A 7,990-nucleotide genomic window follows, 5' to 3' on the forward strand; every position below is an offset into this window, starting at 1 on the left:
ACACTTTTCTGCTTATTTTTCAAGTTCTTCCAAGGGAGCTCATGACAACACCCAGCTTCTGCCAACACCCAGGGGGAGTGTTCCTGTTGTGCCTGGGTCCAGCACAATCCCCAGGCTAAAAGTAGAAGGAGATTTAATTTTTCACACCTCAGAGAGTTTATTTGATGTTTTCAGAAGCCAGTTCCTGCCCCCAGTTTTCATTATAAAAAGGTGACTTATCAAGGAACAAATGGTTAAGTAGAAATCTTTAGCTGTCTGCACGTTTGCATGGTTTTATATTCACTGTTTAATCTTCCCATTGCAATGTACAATTAAGATTTGAGTCTGTCTAGCCATGAGGAAACGGAGATCACTGTTATTACTGAAAATAATTCATTTTGGTGTCTTCTCACATACTGGGTACTTAATCCTTTCAAGTTCACCTGAGGTCCCCCCTCTCCATGACAACCCCACCCAGTATGGATTTCTTCCTGCCCTGGTTTTATTACATGGAAATGAAGACTCCCATTCTGCTTTGGATATTTCTGCTAAAAGGAAGAAAAAAAAAAAAAAAACCTTATTGAGCACAGGGACTGAATGTTATCTAGTATCTCTTTAGAAGCCCTTTTAACATCTAAAACAGTGTTAGGAATATAGGGCGCTCTAGATAAATACTTGTCAAATTGAAGCTAGAAGCAAACTTTAAGTCAAGTCAAGCTCCAAACCATAGATTGCTGTGGCCATTAATCTTCTGTTACCAAAAATTCAAATAATTTCACAAGTATAGCCTTAAATCATTTTTCTGACATTTGCCATTCAACCACCTATTTCTCAAATAGATTTTGAACCAGAATGTCCAAGCTTGAAGAAAATCACACAGTTTATTTCAGGACCAGCTGAGCAATAGATTTTTTCAATGACAATGTCCAAACGGCTTCTATTTGAAAACAATGAAGTGCTTCTCCAGTTCACAAATCCATTTGTAGACAAAAAATAAATCAATAAAATGAATGGCTGCCAACTGATCATTCTGGAACAGAAAACTGTCATTTTTCTGTGCTCTATTTCATGATAAGATTCTGGCCATGAGGTCAGTAACCTACTCCCGGTACCATCTTGTTCCTTGTGTGCTGTGAACAAGAGGGAGTGAGTACATTTCTAGGTTTAACCACGTGGAGCTATACGAACATCCTTGGGGGCAAAGAATATATCTTCTCCATCCTTGTATTTTGTTGTTGCTGTTAAGTGCCCTCTAGTCGATTTCCAACTCACAGCAACCCCTTGTGACAGAGTAGAACGGCCCCATAGGGTTTTCTTGGTTGTAATCTTTACAGAAGCAGGTCACTGGGTGGGTTTGAACCGCCAACCATTCTGCTAGCAGCTGAGTACTTAAGCCACCAGGGCTCCTTCCTTTATTTTAAAAACTAAAGTATTTTAAATTTCACCTGCTTTATCCCAGTTCTCACAACAATTTAATCTGTATTCATTTTTACACCCCTTTTACAATTGAGATGTTTTTTAAATGGGTAATTCAACCTCTAGATGCAAACATTTAAAAATATGCATACAGATGTTGACAGGGCCTTAAGACGGTTGCTGGCTTCCCAACCAGCCGATATTAATCAGAGCCTCTCATGAACATGAGATAAAGAATACTGCTTCACCAAATAAGGGATGTGGCGTGAGCTGCTACCTCTTGGCCTAAATGAAAGTGATGTTGAGTTAAATTCTGAAGATGAAGCCGTATCAGAAAGCTCTGGACTTCACTTACAGGAAGCTAAAGATGAGATGACTAGAGAAACAGAAATCTCAGATTTCCCGAGAGACAGACCAAAAACCGAAACAGAGCCAAATGCAAATGCCTATACAGGGTACCCTTCCAGAACTTCCTTACACATGCGGGATAAATCTCAGTAACTGCATAAAAATCATTCTGAACTGCAAACCTCAACCTCGAGATTCAGGAGGAAAAAAGGAAATGCTCCAGGAAAGGTAAATTGAAGCAAGAAGCGACACCTCGTAGTGAACATCCTCTAACGAAACCCAGCGGAAGGCGCTTACTCAGTATTTTGGAGTCGGTTCAATCCCCTGTAAAAAAGAAATCAACGACAAGTCAGGTCTTGAAAAAAGCATAGCCCAGGCTGTGCAAGAATGGGATATTGAGATGGACAAGGAACCCGCTGGCTACTCGAGAGCTTGGTGTTCAAATTGCCAAAGCTATCGCCTGCCTCAACTTCGGAAAAGCCAAAAAGGATGCTGAAAATTCACAGGTTGTTTGAAAAAAGAAGAAATTTGTATGCGGATTTGTAGCAAAGAAGAGATGGGAAACCAAAACCAACATGGGATAGAAGTAACTTGCTAGAGTGTTTCAAGATCTTTTTGACTCCCAAGTGCTCGATTTACTGAAAAGATTTTCCTGCTTATGCTAAATATGCCAAGAAACTAATAAAAGTAGAAAAACTAAGCATAAAATTTGGGAGTTGATTATCAAATGTTTTCAGTCGTTTTCTAAGGAGCTACTGAAGCAGAGCATTCTGTGATTGGTACAAGAACTCTAAGCATACACACAGAAAGAAATGATAGGATTCATTTATTTATTTACGTAGACCTACAGTAGAAAGTCGTTTTGCTCCTCATCCACCTGGTATAGCACAGCCAGTAAGCTCCTTGCACTTTCTTGTCTGTATGTCATCTAACTGCACTGGCTCTAGAATGTGCTTTGGAAGACTGGTGTTTGTTTATGATGGCTTGGTCATAAGAGCTAAGGAAGTCTCACTGCTGACTTTAATTACTTAAATGTTATAAAAGTAATTGTTGACTGTTTATTGGGAGACAGTAGAGTTGATAGTTCACAGTCATGTAGTAAAAGTAATTAATTTTTGTGTACCTTCAGAAAAAATATTTCAATTAAAAACATCATAGACTATATAAAAAATATTCATACATATATTCATACATACATGGAGATGAAAATCCCCTCTCCCATTCCCCATCTAACCAGTTCTCACTCCTCCATTCCACACACCACTTCTTGTTGGTTTCTGTGTATCCTTCCAGAGTGCATTTATACACACAAAGCAACAACAACAAAAATAAATATATAGTCTTATTTCCTTCTGTTCTATTTAAAAAAAAAAAAAGCTGTCTTAGTCTGGGTTCTTTAGAGGAGCAAAACCATGTATATAGAGAATGAGAGAGAGAGAGATTTACTTCAAGAAAATGGCTCACTCAATTGTGAGGAAATGGCTCATACAATTGTGGGAGCTGGCAAGTCCCAAACCCACCGGTCAGATGCCAGGCTGAAGACCTCTGCTGGCTCATGTTGCAGGTGCTGATGAACCCAAAATCTGCGGGTCATGCAGCAGGCTGTGGCCTCTGCTGGCTCACATCCCAAGAACCGGAGGTCAGACAATGAGAAGAGTGTATGCAGGGTCAAGAGCGAGCTTTGCCAGCACACCCGTTCATATACTGCAGGCAGGCCGCATCCCCAAGGAAACTCCCCTTGCAGTGACTGGCTGCTCACATCAGATCACAAAATGGAAGATGATTACATAGTATCTCCAAACCAGTCATAGCCTAGTCAAGTTGACACATAGCATTAACCTTCATGTACGCTATCATGCAGGTCTGTGCCTTCCTAGGAGGAATTTGAATACAATGCTGTCAGACTTGATTTCTTTTGAGCCTCATGGCTCACCCCCACCACAGGTTCCGTGTATAAAAGTAAAGTTGCCCACTTGGATTGCTTGCCCTTACATTCTCTTTACCTGGCTTAAAAAAAATTTTTTTTTTTAACCCCAAACCATCTGCCATGAAGTCAATTCCAACTCACGGCAAACACATGTGCTTCACAGGGTTCTCAATGATTGATTTTTCAGGCATAGATCTCCAGGTCTGTCTTCGGACGCACCTCTGAGTGGACCTGAACTGCCAGTTTTTCAGTTAGGAGCAGAACACATTGCCTGATTAACTCCCATCATTCAAGATTCAGAGCAGATCTCAACCTCTCCAGAAAGCCTTTCCAGACATGCCTATTTTGGATGAGTTGCCCTTCCTATGTGACCCCACTGAAATTCTGCTTACCTGCGTAGGCCACCCGTCACACTGTGTCATCCTTCTCTGTCTCCCCACCTGCCTGGGAGATCACTCCTAGCATTTACAAGAGCGTCAATAAACTCTTACAGTGTAGTGATTAATCGCATGGACCCTATAATAAAACATCCTGGATTAGTATATTTCGTTTCTGACACTCATGGGCTTTGAGACCTTGGGCAGACCAGGGCGGTTCTGACAAGCTCCCAGGAGCTGCTAATGCTGCTGGTTAGGGGCCAATTCTGAGAATCACTAGTAGAGCAGTGGTTCTCAGAGTTTACTGTAATCACCTGGGGATATTGTTAAACTGTAGATTCTGATTCAGTACGTCGGGAGTGGAAACCCAAATTCTCAGCAGGGGTTGAACCAGAACAAACCATTTGAAGTCCTGGGGCAGAATAATTTACCCTCACTTGACGGCACTGGGTTTTTTTGGGCTCCCTTACTTTACTTATTTGTAACATTAAATTACTAGTAGCCTCCACATGGGCTGTTTTGATAATTAAATGATATAATGCATTGAGTGTTAGCACGCACGCATGCACGCGCACACACATGCACACACGCACACTCACTCAGATGCCTGAAAGAGGTTAGTCAGCTTGTTTATTTATTGTTATTTGCTTATTTATTTGTTTTTTCCTCCCCTGTAGACTGTAAGCTCCAGGAGAGCAAAGACCCTGTCTGGTTTATCCACGGCTCTGTCCCAGCACCTACAGCAACGCCTGTCTCACTCTAGGAGCCCAATTTGTAGACTGACTACTTGTGGAATGGATGTATCAGTGAAAGACATGTGAGTTCCCAAAGGTGTGCTCAAGCCACTGCAGCCCAGCTGGTTTCCGGTGGCAGCAGAAGCACCAGCCTCCAAGCAGGACCCCCGAATATAGTAAATGCTCAACAAATATCGGTGCCTTTTTTCTTCCAGTTGTCAGCTGCAATCTCTTGCATGAGAAAGAGACCCTTTGGCAATATCCGCTTTGGAGTTTAGTGACAATGACAAATACGAGTACAGATATCAGCAATCCCAATCTCTCTTTCAGACATGCACATATAAAACCTTGCTACAAACAATGACAGTATAACAACTATTTCAAAACAACTCAAGCAAAGCAACGTCCTAGTTATCACACTTGTATCTCTACAGATACTGGAACGCAAGTTTTACAGAGTTTATATCCTCAGCCCAAAATTCATATATTGTAGTTGCTGACATCATCATTTAACAAACAGGAACTTGACATTTTCAATATGAGAAATTTATTGTGACTCTGTTTTTTGTTTTATTTGTTGTTTTTCCTGTAGAAGAACTGTTTAAAGCATTTCAAGTAAAGAGAACATCATGGGTTTAAAAACAAAAAAAGTTTTATTTGCAGGCTATTTTTTATAAGCGGAATTTGCAGAACACTATTAAATTCAACAAAATTTGAATGTATTTTTGCTCAGGCTAACTGGCAAAGCTTTGTATAGGTAAGGGTATTGGGCAGGGAATCAGGAAAGCAAGTTGTCACCACCCAGCTTGCCCCTACCTGGCTGTGGGACCAAGAGCAACACTACATTTCTCACACAGTTGGAGGGGGTTGGACCAGGTGGGCTCCAAAGTCTTCCTAGGCCTATCACTCTGGTATTTTCACTTGACATTGTCATAACGATTCTATGGCGGGGGGACGGGGGGGGAACCAATCAGGAGATAACTCCCTGATTTGCCTCCATGCAAAGCATGATGAAGTAGGAATAAAAGATGACCTTTGCCCTCGAAGGAGACCCTGGGTGGTATAAACAGTTAACACTCTGAGCTGCTAACCAAAAGATTGTAGGTTCAAGTCTACCCAGAGGACCTCGAAAGAAAGACCTAGCAACCTACTTCTGAAAAATCAACCACTAAAAACACTACGGAGCACAGTTCTATTCTGACACACATGGGGTTGCCATGAGTTGGATTCAAACTGATGGTGACTTTTTTTTCACTCTCAGAAACCTTATTAGTGCAGTGATTTTTAAGAAAGATGGGGGTAGTTAGGACAGACTCAAAAGCACAATAGTTCTTTGTCTCAGTGCTTTGATTTCCTTTTGAAATACACTTATTTGTTTTAAAGGATTGTAAAAACATGCTAAAGAGGACATGAAATATTTTTGGGTTACCATAGGGAAGGGGCACAAGAAGTGGTAAGATGGTGGGATGTGGAGAAGATGGTGGTAAAATGGATTGAAAAGTACTTTCGTCTGGTTTAGTGAAGCCAGATATGGGTACCAGCTATATGGGCTCAATAAGTTCTTCCGTCTCTCTCACCCTGTTTCCCAGTGTCCTTTCTCATCAATGATATGCAGATAGTCACCTCCTGCCTGCCCCACATGTTTTGGTGGAGGATCAAATGAAAAAAAAAATGTTCATGGAAATGCTTTCAAAATGGTAAAATCTACAACCATAAAAAAAAAAAAAAAAATTTTTTTTTTATAGGTTTAATAATTATTAACATCTATACTTTTTTTTTATACATTTGAATAAGGACAAATAATACTATAGGTATCATGAACCTTGATTCACAATTCAGTTGTACAAAAATGTACTTTGTTCTCTACCACTAAACTTGATGCCTGTTTCAAGCACAGAAGCTCAGTCATTCTTCTGTTTCCTTCCTACAGAATTAAGTTCTAGGGGTTCAAATAGCACCAAGCTATTTTTTTTTTATGGGTGTGGTATGGGTGGGAGCAGCTGATTACTAAAAATGTTGCTCCCCACGGATGTCTGCTGGGGTGTCCCTCACCTGATGGCGCTCGGTGCTGCCCCATGGAGGTTGCCAGTGAGGCATCCCTTCTTTCTGGTCCAGTGGCATCGTTAGGCCTTATGGCTCTCCCTCCTATGTCTGTGCCTCCCTGGAGGTACGGGAATTTTCTGTGAGGCTATCTAATGCCCTTCTTCCTATATCCATTATGAAGTCCCTCTCAGGGGGCTTCCTGTCCCTGGGCCTGATCACCTCTTCTTACCTGCACTTGTGTCTAAGGCTAGCTAGTTACTGACAGAAAGTAAATGACTGTCGTTTACCCTCTGCTCTCTTCACCCAATCTGGGGAGATCCCTTCCAGTCTTCAGAGAAGCCTTGCTTTCCTTATATTCCATTCTGGCTCTTGTGCAGAGGCAGATTACCCAGTAAGCAAGGTAAGCATGGGCTTACTTGTGCTTACTTGCTAATCTCTAGTGACCGTCATGTGGGTTTCATGGGAAACTCGTGTGAAATTGGTCACTAAAACCAAAGCCAAAACCTGTTGCCGTTGAGTCAATTCCAACTCATAGCAACCTTATAGGACAGAGTAGAACTGCCCTATAGAGTTTCCAAGGAGCACCTGGTAGATTTGAACTGCTGACCTTTTGGTTAGCAGCCATAGCACTTAACCACCACGCCACCGGGGTTTCCGAAACCGGTCACTATGGATTAGTAAATAAGTACAAGTAAGCCTGTGTTTACTTTGCTTACGGGATAATCTGTCCCTGTTATGAACTGTAAATTTGAAAAGCGGCTTTGATTCTGTAGGAAGGTGCTGTGGGGTTGGGAGGGAGACAGATGCCAGCCATACCTAGATGCAGAATCTTTGATGTGGTGAAAAATTGGGAACTTGTTCACTACAGATGATCCGGTAAGCAAAGTATGCACTATGCTTACCTTGCCTATTGGATAATCCACCCCTGCTCTTGTGACGTTCTTCCCATTTTGTGTTCCTTCAAAGCCTTCATCATCCCCACTGAGACCTTGGGTCAGGCTTAGGCAGGTCTCTGTCTCTCCCTGCTTCGCTCCCTCCCTCTCTCCCCTGCTCTCCAGAGTCACATCCTCCCTTAGACACTGAGCACAGAATGGCCTAGATATTGGAAGTGTTGGAGAGAAAGAAAGGTGGGAAAAAATCACTTAATATCTTTTTAAATTAATATT

At 41.7% G+C, this 7,990-nt stretch overlaps 1 pseudogene; it reads left to right on the plus strand.

Annotated features, from left to right (window-relative positions):
- Positions 1-1,653: 1,653 nt before the first annotated feature.
- LOC100660227 (protein FAM204A-like) lies at positions 1,654-2,327 on the plus strand (annotated as a pseudogene).
- The last annotated feature ends 5,663 nt before the right edge of the window (positions 2,328-7,990 follow it).

Source organism: Loxodonta africana, chromosome 20 (genome assembly GCF_030014295.1).
Source record: "Loxodonta africana isolate mLoxAfr1 chromosome 20, mLoxAfr1.hap2, whole genome shotgun sequence".
In the NCBI taxonomy this organism is placed as follows: domain Eukaryota; kingdom Metazoa; phylum Chordata; class Mammalia; order Proboscidea; family Elephantidae; genus Loxodonta; species Loxodonta africana.